Source organism: Nicotiana tomentosiformis, chromosome 2 (genome assembly GCF_000390325.3).
Source record: "Nicotiana tomentosiformis chromosome 2, ASM39032v3, whole genome shotgun sequence".
In the NCBI taxonomy this organism is placed as follows: Eukaryota; Viridiplantae; Streptophyta; class Magnoliopsida; order Solanales; family Solanaceae; genus Nicotiana; species Nicotiana tomentosiformis.
Genome location: NC_090813.1, coordinates 84,687,918 through 84,705,072, shown reverse-complemented (window position 1 = coordinate 84,705,072; position 17,155 = coordinate 84,687,918). Strand labels below are relative to the sequence as shown.

The 17,155-nt window shown below is 31.6% G+C and overlaps 1 pseudogene; it reads right to left on the bottom strand.

Moving 5' to 3' along the window:
• Positions 1–8,997: 8,997 nt before the first annotated feature.
• LOC117278726 (U6 spliceosomal RNA) lies at positions 8,998–9,086 on the bottom strand (annotated as a pseudogene).
• Positions 9,087–17,155: the final 8,069 nt, after the last annotated feature.

Here is a 17,155-nt window from a genome sequence, read left to right as displayed (position 1 = left end):
TTGGTTGCTCTGTCTTAACCATAACTCTTATTGTCGATCTTGATATCCCTCTTAAAAGTGCAACATACAGTTGTTCGTGCAAGAAAACATATTGCGGTAATTATAGTCCAATATTTAGGATGTTTGTCCTTATGCTTTATTTATTATATTTGCAAAATATAAACATACTAAAAATTATTCACTCAAATTTAAAAGGATATTCCTTAGTTTCGGAAGACAAAAGTTGAATTCAGGGATAAGAATATACTTAGAAGTACTTTAACCAATATGATAATTTTTGCGTGTATGACGTTATTGTCAAAACTTCTATATATCATCTATGTGCAAATACATAAGCTATTCGGCGTATCTAAGTTTTTCAGTAGCATAACGAGCATATTTTTCTTCAAAATTAACCTATATACAGTGGAAAATCAATTTTAACTTAGTCTATTATATATACGGTGACACTAACATATGTAGGAAATAAGAAACTTGACAACAAACATATGGTAGAATGTCATTTGGTATTAAAGTATTTAATTATTCTTATTGGTAGTAATTATTGGTATTATTTTTAGCTGAGTCAAAAACTAAAACATATTTTATTTTTACTATAAAATTTTGCAATCAACATTTTATTTAGTTGATCAACATATTCATTTATGCTAGCTAAGATATCTTATTAATTCTATCATGCGATTTGCACATATTGCATTTTAATTTAATGATAGAAATATTTCTCTTATTAAATGCACTACTAATACCATTGTGATTGATAACCAAGTGTTCAGGAAGAACCAAATCATCTTTTATTGGATGCTTTTCTGATCTTCGTTTCCCACACGAAGCAAGAAGACATTGAATACTGTATCTGTTCTTACTTTATATTTCTTGTCAGTTGAATCTTTTTCGTTTGAGGCCAGAAGTATAACTTTGGCAAGCTAGCTTTTACAGTCTCTGCTTTTGTCGATTTTGGAACTACTGGTAGTACTTGACAGTCACCTCCCAAACCATTAATTTTTTTACCAAACAGTTCATTAATACCCAATATATCTCTAGAACTTCGGGCAATTATTTTGATTGTTTGACACTTAGCCATAAGCGCTTCATCCCATATTATCAATTTTGCTTTCCTTATAAATTTAGCACCATTACTCTGTTTTGATATATTTGTGATGGTTATTTAAGTTGTTTGAAGAGGTATATCAAATCTAAAGTGGATGGCCTCACAATAAAATTGTTGTTGGTATATCATTTGCTATTATTGCTAATAGTGTCATGCCTCTTGATATGATATTTGCAAGTAATGCATGACATATATAGAAATATTATTTCGATTCCGCCGGAGGCATCTACAAAGAATAATCTCGTTGTACCAGAGTCGACTCTTTATAATATAATCTTGAAAGCTTGTTCTTGTTTAGGATTTAGCTTTGATTGTGCTTACTCTGACACTTGTATAATATTTTGATTCTTAATAATATACTAACATTTTTATTTTGTTTTCTAACGCTCTTTTTATGGAATACATTTATGTACTCTAATTTATTTTTAACTTGAATAAGAATTTTACTCATATGATGAATTTAAATAATAATTGAATTGGATTCTCTTGCTAAATAATTAATTAAAAGATTTAATTATTTAGTTTTAACATAAAAAATAATTTATTCTATGTTGATTCAGATCTTAATAGTAGTTTATCTCTTATTTTTAATATTTAATATTAATTATAATTTTATCCACCATAAATTTTATTTTCAAAGAGTAAAAGATTGATATGACATTTCAGTTTTAGATCTTTATGTTGTAGAATCATTAGTGGTATTGACTCTTACCAACCATTTTTTTTTTCTTTTTCACACATTTATGGAGTGGTAATGTAATGCCAATACGGAGGATTCTTATGAAATTGATTTTATTAAATCTTCCTACGTATTTTTAATAAGAATTTAATAGACAAAAATTTATTAATTTTAAAATTTTGATATTAAAAATTAGCATAGAAGGTATTGTAATCCAAAAAATAGGTTATTGCACTTATGTCATTTCCCTATGAGTTCTTCTGTTTAATATTTTAGGGCTATTTTGATATATTAATATTGTATTTATGCTTTTATAATAATATAGGTTCTCATTTTTCTAAATGAATTTGGACAATATAATACATTCTGAAATTAAATTAGTAATAGGACATTATAATACGTTTTCAAATTAAATTAGTAATAGGAAGTAATATGATTACATGACTAAAGATATTTACTTGTTCAATTTTATATGAATTAGATATCCCCAAAGTAATTATACTAATAAGATTCCTAAAGATAATCATGTAGGATATATTATGTCCTAAAACTAATAGTATTATAAGGCTAATATCTAGAATTCCGGTTATGTTCTTTTATTATGAGTTATTATGCTTAATATTATAAGATTATTTTTGTAAACCGATATTGTATTAATGCTTTTATAATAATATAAATAGATTAGGTTTGTTTTCTTTTCTTAATTACAAATACTTGCCGTAAGTTTTAAGGTGCTTGTTGCAATATTTAAGTCTTATTCTTTTTCAGATTTTTAAGAAAGAGGTGATACTGGTATTCTCACACGTAGTATAAAAAAGTAAGTCAATAAGAAATATAACCAACTTTTTACTTTCTTTACTCCTCCAATCTTTTGTTTTATGGTTGGCTGAGCAAATTTTTTCTCTTTTTTCTTATGGTCAACTATGAAAACTTATAAATTAATTTTGGTGTACTTATCGGAGATTTTTAATTGATTCACTGTTTCAAGTTGGTAAGAAGTTCTTTCTCGCAAGCTTAGCACGAAACTGGTAATACCAACTGGAAAAAGTTGATCCCGTAAAAATTTAAATGAAACATATATACAAGTTTACACTTGCTTATACACAACCCCTTGAGATCTTAAATCTTCTCATTTCACTTCAGTAATTATTAGTTGATAAGCATAATATAAATAGAACATCTTCTCCTAATCCAACTAAATGTAACGAAGTAAATAGTAATCTGCTGTTTCATTATATGGCCATATATCTGAGGGAGTCATATTTTGAATGGAGCAAAAGCTACGAGTAGAGTCATATTTTGAGAAAGTCATATATCTGAGGATATTTTAATTATTGCAAAGTAATTTATACAGTATTTTTCATAGTTTCAGAATTTATTAATTTATTTTAAACAAATTATGTAACTAATTTCTATGTTCACATAAAAAAAAACTTAGTCACTTTGATCAACATTTTAGTATAACATTTTTAATTGGTAGGTATGGATCTCAACCTAACAGCTCAAGAAAGATATGGTTCTAGTCCAAAAAATAAATAAATTAATACAGACAACCTGGAACAGCAAGAAACTTTTGTGGGATTAAAAACCTTTTTAATTGTAAGTTGTAACCGAGAGAGAAAGAACAAAAAGAATTTAAAGAACAAACCTCGAAACCTTTACATTAATTTCGTGATGTTCTAGTTACATGTAAAAGTGAGCTTTTGAGATAACCCGGGCTCTAAAGTGTCTTGTTCTACGAGCCACAGGGTTTTTAAAACTATTTTCTAGAGGAAAAGTTACAAGAGATTTCGATTTATAACACATGCCTTCCGAGAATAAACAAAGATGGAAATAAAACAAAAGAATATATAAGTTCAATATACAAAGGTCACGACAGCTCTTCTAATATTATTGATATAATATTTTAATCAAATTAATAGTATCTAATATCGCTGCAATTAGATATTACTCATATTAGACCAAACAACGACAACAACAAACTCAATTTAATTCCATAGATAGAATATGAGGAAGGTAACGTATACGCAAAAAAATTTTCTATCTTGCGAAGGTAAAATATTATTTTTGATAGACTATCGGCTCAAGGAACAGTGAATATTAAACCAAACAGAATGACTAATATTTTCCAATAACAAATTTCAAGTGTTTCAACAACATTTGACGTCTATTTGTCTCCTTTCGTAACCAGAGTTGTGTTTCTATATACAATTCCCTCTCTTCTATATACATTTTCTTTATTAATATGTTAAAAATAATTTAATTTCATATTTTTTATTTTATTCAATTTAGTCTTAATGAAAAGATTTTACAGTTGCACAATATTAGAGAATATTTAAGACACAAGTATCAATTTCTTATAGTCAGACAAATACAACTATTGAAACAAACTAACTTCAAGGGCCGGTGTTAGAAGTGATGCACAGTTTTGCCCCATTGAATACACTAGCCTTGGAGGCTGAGAAGCTGCAGCCTAGACCCTAGTAGTAAGTAGACTAGGATTTATGTGTGGCAGCTGATTTTGGGTGCAATTTCTTGCAGCTTTTTGGGTGTCTATATATATATATGATGTGACACTTACTATTACGTACGATCCTAATTATAGATGATATTTCATGTATCATAGAGTTTAAAAAAAATAAAATGATACTCCACGTAAATTGAAACGGATAGAGTAAGTTGTATCTATATCTTATTGGTTGTACGATTTTGACATATTTAGTTTATTTCAACCCATTTTATATTATAGAAAAATGAGAAGCACTTGTACTGTTAGGATTGATAATTCGGGTAGTGCGGAATATAGTCAAACAACGGTATAATGGCAATAACAAAGACAATAGAAGTTGATAACAACGACAATTAAAGTAGATAAAGAAAACACAAATTTAACGTGGTTCGGTCAAAGTGAACTACGTCCACAAGCGGAGAAGAGCAATTTACTATAACAATAAGAGTACAAAAGAGAGTACAAAATTAGAGTAAACACTCTAATTAATCCCAAATACCCTAAGAGAATAACCTCACAAGATCACTCCAAAGAAAGGGTTCACACAAGTTCTTCCCAACACTAACTCTCATACAAAACACTCTTAATAAAGGAAGAAAGGAAGAAACAAGAATTGAAGACAAGTCTTGTTGGTATGTCTAAAATGAACTAATGACATTTCCTTTTATAGGCAAAAAAGTCTTGACCTCTTAGGTGTAAAAGAAGAGATACAACTTGTGCAAATGATGTCCAACACACAATACAATATTTTTGGGTCCCAAAGAATATTGCCAACAAAGTCTACACTTTACAAAGATACTTATGCTTATGTGAGATGGACTTCATTTGATAAAATAATGGCCATATTATATGTACTTTCTCCAAATTCGTTTTTACTGTTCTTGGCTGAAAATAGTTTCTCTATGAACTTGCGAGTAGCTTCAAAGGATTCGTTTCATCAGAAAAAAAAAATCTAATGTGCATATACACTATTTATTTAAATGCATATGTATAGATTGTTAATCTCCTATGCATTCTATTCTAATGATAAATTGGCTCAAAACTTTCTTTAGGTTGCATGTTTAAATCCTAGGTTCAATATTCTAATTTGTTATTTCCTGAATCTTTTTTAAAAAAAATTTAACTCCGCCACATAGAATTAACCTTATGTCTCTGAAATGTTATTTCGGTCAAACAATCAGGCAATATTTTCTTTTTGACCTTGTTCCTTGTATATGTATAAGTACTTGAATTCGTAGCTTCTTTGAGATTGGGGCATAAAATTTGTTCCTTCCACGAAGCCCTTAGATCCAAGGATACTAGAACAAGTCGTATCCAAAAATCATAAACTCGTTACCTTCGTTCATACCTTATATTTTTGTTTAAAAAATCCTTAAATATATACAAATAATAAAATTTAAATTTATTAAATTAGATGAATTATGATAGAATTGTGAATCTAAACTTATAAAGTTAAATCCTGAATCCGCCTCTACATATACTACCGCAATGCCACAAAATGCAGTCATTGAGAATTACATAATAGAATATCTCTTCTCCAAGTTTATTGCATCGATCCGTCCAGTCTTCAACATTTTCCTCGTATCAAACATCTATTTTCTCCTTCCATTCCTTCTTATAATATCTTTTAATTATTCTATGCAATTCTTTTTCGGTTGGGGGTGCAGTTGGGGCTTGTCATGGGAAGAAGAAAAAGGTTAAATTTTGATCGATTTCCCCTTCACTACAAGTCTACACCCCAAGGGTGTAAAATGTTTTTGAGAATCAATTTAAAACCTCAAACCAGTTGGTGGATTGACGCAACTTTTTTACGGAAAAGGATCATATATGTCAATGAACTATGTGAATTAGGACAGATATGCCCATCGTTAATAGTTTGGCAAAGATATGCCCAATCCGTCAAATACTTGCCCATTCATGCCCTTAGTTTAACGAAACCATTATTTTGTCTTTTTTTAATAATTAATAATCGGACCCAACCAAAATCTGCGGACCCGATCCGTTAGGACCCGACCCACTCTTATTTCAAGGATATCTTTTGATATATTATTTTTGTTTGATTGAGAAATTGTGTGATAATCATATTTATTTATTTGAGTAATTTGATAATCGATTTTTGTATTTGTTATACATCATTTCGGGAAGTAATCCTACTAAAAGTAGTAATTGATATTTATTTATTATTTTAATAATATAATATTCGAATTAATTTGTGCTTTCTTCAATCATTTTACCATCTATTTTTATTTTTCTCAGTGGTGCTTGTTATGAAATAATTAATTAATAAAAAAGGAAAAGAAGCACCACTATTTTTGTTATGAAATAATTAATTAATAAAAATGAAAAAGAAGCACCACTGTTTTAATAATTTATTACTTATTTCATAACAAATTTGTAATGCAGAAAATAATCCAATAAACTAATAATTACTTATCTAAACAAAAAAACGGATCCATCCGGTTAAGTTATAGTGAACATGGAGTTATTTGTATTTGTATTGGTAAAAAATAAAAATAGATTGTGAGAAAAATAAAAATAGATGGTAAAATGATTGAAGAAAGCACAAACTAATTCGAATATTATATTATTAAAATAATAAATAAATATCAATTACTACTTTTAGTAGGATTACTTTCCGAAATGATGTATAACAAAAAACAAAATCGATTATCAAATTACTCAAATAAATAAATATGATTATCACACAATTTCTCAATCAAACAAAAATAATATATCAAAAAATATCTTTGAAATATGGGTGGGTCAGGTCCTAAAGAAACGGATCAGCAGATTTTGGTTGGGTACGATTATTAATTATTTAAGAAAGACAAAATAGTACTTCCGTTAAACTAAGGGCATGAATGAGCAAGTATTGGACGGATTGGGCATATCTATGCCAAACTATTAACGACGGACATATTTGTCCTAATTTGCATAGTTCACTGGCATATATGGTCTTTTTCGATTTTTTTTATAAAACCCTTTAGGTGCTATTTTTATAAAACCCGACGTGAGACTTCATATAGACAACCTGTTAGACGTACATATATACAGGGGCGGATAGAGCATTGAATACGGGTTTTCGGGAACCCAATAACTCTTGCGTAGATCCTGTATTTATATTAAGAAATTTACTAAATATTTATAGATATCTAACTGTGAACCCAGTTATTATTGCATATTAATTTAAAATTACGATAAGAATCCATAAACCTCAAATCCTGAATCCGTCTTTGCATATATGTAACTTAATTAACTTTGAAGTCCACACTTGAATTTAATGTTAAAAACTTAAAGGTTAGAATGAATCAATTAAAATGATAAAAACGCCTTTGAAATTAAAGTCACCCATATGTACTAATAATGCCAAGGAAAAGTATGTAAGTACCTTTCAAGTATCAAACAAAATTTCAGCTGGCCGAACCTGGAAACATGAATATGAAAATACAATCTGATCAGTGTGTACTGTATGATCTTTTCACGTCTTTTAGAAAATTTAATTAATAGGAAATTTTGAGATGTGTACGAACCATATGCATCTTTTCTGAAATTTTGGCAGGAATTGCCTCCCACAAATCCCATCCCCATCTGATGTCTCGTGCGGCTTATAATTTATATATTCACATTTTATAATCTTTTTGAAGATTCATCAATTATTCCATACTTCCATTATTATTGAAATTACAATTTTTTTTTATAAGCAGTTTGATGAGCTATATATAGGAACCTCAAACAACCTGTATGATGAGGCAAACATCATATAGTATCAAGTAAATATAATGGAGTACAAAAGTCTAGCTTTCACATGTAATTATTGGAATCTTCTTTTTGTTCGTCTGTGACTTGTTTATATTTAACAATACAATATTTTCATCTCCTTTCCATACTCTTTTTTAGTTTTAAATATCTTAAAATATTTGATAAACATATATAATAGTAATAATTTATTGTACTGTACAGCTCCCAGTAGTTACAAGAATTTAATTTCGACTAAACAAAATCAAATTAAATTCGGAAACGTTTGTGATATTTATCCACAAAACCGACTTTTCATGTACTTAATTTAATGTGATATCAAGTTAAATTGATTTTTTAGGTTCTTTGTCTAGTTAAATGTTGCCGCACAAAATTGATCCAATGAGTTATATTCTTCTTTGCATATTCTTTTAATAGTCATCCATTTACTTTGTGTATGCGTGTGCTGAATCGTATTTTTCTAAAATCTTTTATTTTTAACCTTGGTATTTAATACAACTTGCGTAAATGTCTAATATTAACATGTTGTGTCGTGATCAATCTGAATCAGCACTTGTGTCTAAGCCCATTTTTTAATCATATTAGACGTTACATTATGTTGCATCACACATCAAATACCAAAACAATGTGATGTGTCTTAACAAAAAAATCAATAAAAGGGATTCGTCATTTCGTCTTGAGCAAAAACCTGCAGAAAGAAACATGATTGACCCTTTCTTATTTCTCGACTTAACAACAAATATCCAAGAAAGAGGTAACAAATTTATAAGTATGAAATTTCTTCTAATTATTAGGATGAGTCAATATCAATTAGTAGTGCGTTAACACACTTATCCATAAATTGGACAGAGACTTCGTACTCTTCTTTGATCATTCTTTTTTTATTTTTTTGGATTTTATTATGTAAAGAAAATTGTTCTTGCATCGTCTATTTTTATTTTCTTTTTAAATTTTTATTATTTCTAGACTTATGCAAAAGTCATACTAATCTTCTCCGTATCGTTTCAATTTTATTGAATATTCCTGAAAAGACCATAAAATGTCTAATTCAACCAAACAACTAACTCATTTGGTTGAAGGTTGCTCAAAACGATAAAAAGAAACAACCGTTCATTAACTGTATTAATGTGAAAGAATTTGACAGTAACATACCAATAAAAGAAGAAAAATACCCCCCCCAAAAAAAACATGAGGGAAATGAATTATGAGTGTGATGGGTTAAAGGTTTAGAGCAAAACAACAGAATATGAAGAAACAAAAGAAGATCCAATAATGGTGGCACGTGGCAGTTGCTATCAAGCATGGACTGTTCGTGGAATTGGACCCGAAACGCAATAAATGGACATTAATTGATTAAAATGATGGTATTTTTGGCCTTTGCACATGAATCCAATTATTTTTGCCCACAAAACAAACGCCATTAACAAAACATATCGTTGTTTAGAGTATTAGGTCCCTATTCACACTCGAAGATTTTAATTCCACAGAAATAGTACTCATCTTTCATGGCTGCCCCCACAAGAGCTGTCATAATTTGGACATAGTATTTAGCATTTTATGCACTTAGTCTCATTCTCTCCATTTTATATTTTATTATGAGTTAAAAGAAAATTTAAATTATATATACTGATAATATAAAATTTTTTTTTTATCAATGTTGTTTAATTTAGCTTGTGACTAGCACTCCCAATGTTGCAAGGAACGTGTGAGATGGGAAGGAGATAAAATTATTATAATTAGTATTAAAAAAAGCACAATAATGAAGCTGGAATGTCAACGCTATGATGTTTTCCATCCTAGTTGTAACATTTTTCACCTCAGCTTTTTCCTTTTCCAATTTGCTTTTCGTTCTTCTCAATTATAAAAGCAAAAGAGGAGTTCTTTTCTCTGTCGACATTAAATACATAATTTAAAATTTTATGTTAGAGTGTACTTATAAAAACTGCATTTTAATAATTACTTTCTTATATCAGATTCAAATTCAGTACTACAAATTTTAAGGTGGGTTCTGTTGAGATTTTTGTTATTTAAGATGAAATAGTCTTAAAATGAGGATGAATAGAAAATGGAGGGAAAATGAAATTTTTGAGTAAAATTTTAAGTTTCCCCCTCTTGACAATGAGACATTGTCCCATATTGGAAGAGAAAAAGATTTTTGGTAGGTATATATATAATTGCTCTTCTTGTAGCTCTTAAAGAGTTAAGAAGAAAGCAAGCCTCGCGCCGTCGTCGTCGTCGCTCGGCTACGGCTACGGCTACGGCTACGGCTACGGATTTGGTCAAATGATTGATTGATTAATTTTTTGGACCAAATTTATTTGTTAATAGTAAATATTAACGTAAGATTATCCGCATTTGTAACGGATATTTTCCAATCCGTGTATTGACCACCAGCTGCAATAGCAGCCACCTAATGCTCTTCCCACGATGGCCAAGTGCTTGCTCCACAAACAAGCTAGTGCTTGCTGAACCCGGAGAGACAGTTTATATGGGAAATGCTTCAACAGCAAAAGTTGAAGGATATGGGAAGGTATTTCTAAAAATGACTTCTGGCAAGGTCATGACTTTGAACAATGTCCTTCATGTTCCCGAAATGAGAAAGAATTTAGTCTCTACTGGACTTCTTGTTAAGCACGGTTTTAAGTGCGTTTTTGTATCCAACAAGGTTGTAATTAGTAAGAATGGAATATTTGTGGGAAAAGGTTACCTCACCGAGGGCCTTTTCAATCTAAATGTAATGGTTGTTGAAAATAATAATAATATTTCAGCTTCTTCTTACTTACTTGAGTCAAATGATTTATGGCATGTACGTTTGGGTCATGTCAATTATAAAACCTTGCGGAAAATGATTAACTTGGAAGTACTGCCCAAGTTTGAATGCGAAAAATCAAAATGTCAAACATGTGTGGAATCTAAGTATGTTAAACATCCTTATAAGTCAGTTGAAAGGAATTCAAATCCTTTAGACTTAATTCACACAGATATTTGTGACATGAAGTCAATACCATCTCGCGGTGGAAAGAAGTATTTCATAACTTTTATTGACGATGGTACTCGATATTGCTATGTTTACTTACTGAATAGTAAAGATGAAGCAATAGACGCATTCAGGCAATACAAAAATGAAGTTGAAACGCAATTTAACAAGAAAGTAAAAATAATAAGAAGTGATATGGGTGGTGAATATGAATCTCCTTTTGAAGAAATATGTTTAGAATATTGAATTATTCATCAAACAACTGCCCCTTACACGCCCCAATCTAATGGGATTGCGGAAAGAAAGAATCGCACATTAAAGGAGATGATGAACGCGTTGTTGATAAGTTCTGGTTTGCCACAGAACTTGTGGGAGGAAGACATTCTTATGGCTAATCAAATATTAAATCGAGTGCCCCATAGCAAAACACAATCCATTCCATATGAAAAATGGAAAGGAAGGAAGCCCAACTTGAATTATTTTAAAGTGTGGGGGTGTTTGGCAAAAGTGCAAGTTCCTAAACTCAAAAGGGTAAAGATAGGACCGAAAACCATTGATTGTGTTTTCATAGGATATGCGACAAATAGTAAAGCATATCGATTTCTGGTTCATAAATCAGAAAATCCTGACATTCATAATAATACGGTTATAGAATCAGATAATGCTGAGTTCTTTGAATATATATATCCGTATAAAAAGGAATGTGAGTCGTTTGGTGAAGGATCTAAACGACCTCGGGAAGAAACAAAAGAAAGTACATGTAATCAGGAGGATCCAAGACGTAGTAAACGTCAAAGAACGTCTACTTCATTTGGACCAGATTTTGTAACTTTCTTATTGGAGAATGAGCCTCAAACATTTAAAGAAGCTATGACTTCTTCGGAATTATTGTTTTGGAAAGAGGCAGTCAATAGTGAAATAGAATCCATATTGAACAACCATACATGGGAATTGGTTGATCTTCCTCCTGGAAATAAACCTTTGGGTTCTAAATGGATTTTTAAGAGAAAAATCAAAGATGATGGCACTATTGATAAATTCAAGGCAAGACTCGTAGTCAAAGGGTATAGACAACGAGAAGGTCTAGACTACTTTGATACATACTCTCCAGTTACAAGAATTACGTCCATACGGATGTTAGTAGCATTAGCTGCAGTGTATGGTCTTGAAATTCATCAAATGGATGTTAAGACGGCCTTCTTAAATGGAGAGTTGGAGGAAGAAATTTACATGGAACAACCTGAAGGGTTTGTGGTTCCAGGTAAAGAAAAGAAGGTATGTAGACTTGTTAAGTCTCTTTACGGACTAAAACAAGTACCCAAACAATGGCATGCGAAATTTGACCAAACAATGTTGTCAAATGATTTTAAGATAAATGAATGTGATAAATGTGTGTACATTAAAAATGTTCCAAATCACATAGTCATTGTTTGCCTATATGTGGATGATATGCTGATAATGGGTAATGACATTGCCAACATAAATGCTACTAAGCGTATGCTCAATAGCAAGTTTGATATGAAAGACTTGGGAGTTGCTGATTTAATTCTGGGAATTAAGATCCATAAGACTCCTCAAGGTCTGGCATTGTCACAATCTCATTATATTAAGACAGTACTTGAAAAATTCAAGCACTTGGGCTTTAAAGTTGCAAAGACTCCAATTGACGTGAATCTTGCATTAGCAAAGAATAAAGGCCAAAGCATATCACAATTGGATTATGCTCGTGTGTTGGGATGCTTAATATATATCATGAATTGTACACGACCAGATATAGCTTGTGCTATAAGTAAACTGAGTCGATATACGAGCAATCCAGGCCAATCTCATTGGATGGCAATGAAACGAGTTTTGAGATATTTAGAACATACCCAGAACTTTTACTTGCACTATAGTAAATTTCCTGCGGTGATTGAGGGATACTGTGATGCAAATTGGATCACCGGTTCAACTGATTCTAAGTCCAGGAGTGGATATATATTCACTATTGGTGGAGGAGCGGTATCTTGGAAGTCGTCCAAGCAAACATGTGTTGCCCGCTCTACAATGGAGGCTGAATTCATAGCCTTAGATAAAGTCGGTGAAGATGCTGAATGGCTCCGGAATTTCTTGGAAGACATTCCATTTTGGCCCAAACCGTTGGCACCAATATGCATACATTGTGATAGTCAAACGGCAATTGGAAGGGCTGGGAGCGTTATGTATAACGGTAAATCTCGTCATATACGACGAAGACATAAAACCGTTAGGCAATTACTCTCTAGAGGAATTATCACGATTGACTATGTCAAGTCAAGTGATAATGTGTCGGATCTACTTACAAAAGGCCTAACTAGAGAGGTAGTTGAGAAATCATCAAGGGGAATGGGGCTATGGCCGAGAACAAGTCATTGTGGCGGTAACTCTACCTAGAAGACTGGATATCCCAAGATCTAGGTTCAAGGAGATCAAACAAAGTCATTAATGACGGTTCAACATTGTCAAATAAAATTTTAGTCCGTTCTCGTGATGAGACAATGTTCAGTACCAAGGATAAAGCATTAAGGCTTTTAATGATTTCTAAATTTGATACAGGGTATATCAAATAGTGTATCTATAGGATGACAAGTTTAGGAATCACCTATGTAAGTGTGAAGTGTTAGCCGCTTCAAGGAGAACTTTGTAAGGCCAGTTCTCTACGCACTTATGAAACCAGGCGGTGTTCATGGCTGAAACGAACACAACAATGAGAGCCAAAGACGGTTAAGGGTCGGTTGTGTGACTTATGGTTGTCTAGGTATACACCAAAGTTCGACGGTTCAAAGATATCAAATCTACCGATTGACCGAGTATATCCGACATAAGTTCACTACGGAAAGTTCAAAGGGAAACCTACTTATCCAGATATGATTAATCCTTACTTGCGAATCACACAGTTTTTCCATGCATACTTCCGTGATATAGCCATTCCCCATTCATGTGGGGGATTGTTGAGGTTTTTGTTATTTAAGATGAAATAGTCTTAAAATGAGGGTGAATGGGAAACAGAGGAAAAATAAAATTTTTGAGTAAAATTTTAAGTTTTCCCCGCTTGACAATGAGATATTGTCCCATATTGGAAGAGGAAAAGATTTTTGGTGGGTATATATATAATTGCTCTTCTTGTAGCTCTTAAAGAGTTAAGAAGAAAGCAAGCCTCGCGCCGTCGTCGCTCGCTCGGCTCGGCTTCGGCTACGGCTACGGCTACGACTACGGCTTCGGCTTCGGATTTTGGATTTGGATTTGGATTTGGATTTGGTCAAATGATCGATCGATTGATTAATTTTTTGGACCAAATTTATTTGTTAATAGTAAATATTAACGTAAGATTATCCGCATTTGTAACGGATATTTTTCAATCCGTGTATTGACCACCAGCTGCAATAGCAGCCGCCTAATGCTCTTCCCACCATGGCCAAGTGCTTGCTCCACAAACAAGCTAGTGTATGCTCCACCGTAGAGGATGGAGGGTCGTTCATCTTCAAAGCTGGCTGCTATATATATATGCAGCAGCTGTTGAAGAAAGACACAAACTAAAAACGAAAAAACACAATACAAAAACTGAAAACACTCAACTTTGGCTATACATTGCACTCCTTCCTCTCAGCATTTCCATACGATTTTCTGAGTTTCTACTCTTTCGTTCTGCATTGTTTTAACTTCAAACAAAGCAACTGTAAGTGTGATTTACTACCGAATTTTGTGTTCGCTGAAACACTGGGGTTTGAGGTACCGCTACATCAGTGTGTGATTCGTTCTATCCTGGGAGGAAATAATCCATAACCTTGGGTACTAGGAGGAGGTTAAATTCCTTAAGGAAACACTGTGAATTCAGTGGGCTCGAATTAATTACTGTTTCATTACGATAACTTATATTTTGCAGAATTATTATTTACAAATACAATAATATTGGCGAGAATAATAGGTTCTTGTAAAGAGGTTAGGGGAATAATAAATTAATAATAGCATGTAACTGAAAGGGTTATTTGGAAGTGAAAGTTCAATAGTAACAGTTAAAAGCATGATGATACGATCCCCTTTTCTCCAACAATGACATGACTTCTATCAATTCGCCAATAGCAAAGGAAAGTAACCTTACAAACTTGCCAAAACACTTTCAATTTACCATCTATGGATTTCGGTTCATTCATTTTCCTGGTAGTTTCTTCAACATAATAATGAACATTATTGCAAGTTGAAAATCCTCCAATTTGGAACATGCTCACCCACTCATCATTCAAATGGTAATTTTATTAAGAAGTTGTAAAACAAAATTAGTGATTCGGTGTATACTGCTTCATTGTTTGTCCATAACTAACGACAGTAAAAGAAGCTAGATTGCCTAAAAGGGCAGAGGTCATATCACCCTGCGCTAGAAAAATACACTGTTTTAGCCTTCGAACCAAAAAATATAAATTAAAGACTTGAGCTCGTTTGGACATAATTTTTTTTTTACTTTTTTAGAATTTTTTTTACTTTTTTTTCGAAATCAGTGTTTGGCCATAAAATTTTAAATTTTCACTTAAAGATGAATTTTGGAATTTTTCGAAAATTTGAAAAATTGCAAAGGACTGTTTTACAAAATTTTCACTCATATCACTCACAAAATTTCAAAAACATCCCAAAATTATATTCATGTTCAAATACAACTCTAATTTTCAAATATCATTTTCACTTGAATTTTTTTTTTTTTTTTTTTTTAGAATTTTATATTTCTTATGTCCAAACTCCCACAAAGATTAAGCAGATAAACATAGTTATACTCACAAGTGTTGGGGCATGGTTGGGGTCAGCATCGGAGATCGGGGGTGAGGGTGGTCGAATTTCATATATTACAAAAACAGTTTTATCATGATAAGTTGAACGGGCTAAACAATTTTGGATTGAAATTGTCAATAGTTAGTCTATCATATGTATATATGTTGATGTTGATTATAAATATATCAAGATACGAAAAACTAACCAATAATGATTGCAAAATCATGAATAGACCGTTTGTTTTTACTCTTAATCGTGCATTAAAATTTTGTACCTTTAAAGACACAGATAGTGCAAAAAATTCATTGTATTTGGTATCTTAAGACTAGGGCAGCAACAAAGGGAATAGCAGCTCATTATTCCAATTTTGATAAATTCTTACGTATGTTTCCACTAACTATTGGTATTCAACATAACAATTAATAAAAATGTTAGCAGCATGTGAAAGCACAATCCACTCCCCATTTGAAAATACATATAGTTGTATAATTTCAAAAAAGAAAGAAAGAAAGAATTTATTACTTTTACATCCACAAGACAGTAAAGATTATACTGATAATTCGTAATTACTAGATTAAAATTACATCTGTTTTGTTCTCATGCCATGCTTTTCTCATATTTTTTCCCCCAAAAAATAGTTCTTGACCAGGAATAATGTATCTTGATTAAAATCTCAAATTGCATCATCATTCCTCATTTGTGAGATTCAATAGGACTTAGAAGTTACACCCCTAGGCTTCCTCCCCGCCGATGTTCATGCAATAGGTCCTAAATCATGTAATACTAATATCTAAATCATGTACTAGCATCCCTTTTTATTATATTATGTTGACCACTTCAATGTGACAATCTCCTAGGCCATCGTGCCCTAAACATAAAATTGACTTTGTATAAGGTCAAACTTTCATTTCTATTCACCTTCCTTCCTTTTCGCCCTCTCTAGGAGTCCTATCTCGAAGACTTTGACCATAAATATGGTGGGTTTCAGCTTAGTTGTGAAAATTGAAAATTCATTGGGTTAATCAATTTAAGGTCTTAATTTATAATATACTGTAAATGTATTTAACATATTGCAATAGCTAATATGCTTTATGTTTTAACTTACCAATTCAATATTTTTATGAACAATTATACGTAAATATCTTTAATCTAGAGTTCTTTGATGTTTTACCTAAGGTAAAATATAAATTACAGTGAAGGGTTGCAAGTTACAACCATTTTATATACAACTTCTTAAGAAAGAACAATCTCTGTCAAGGTTCTCGTATACCTATGTGAAAACTTTGTCAGTTCTCAAGGTAAAGTGATAAGATTTCTACCCCTTTATTAACTTCTTGTGTTCATCCAACC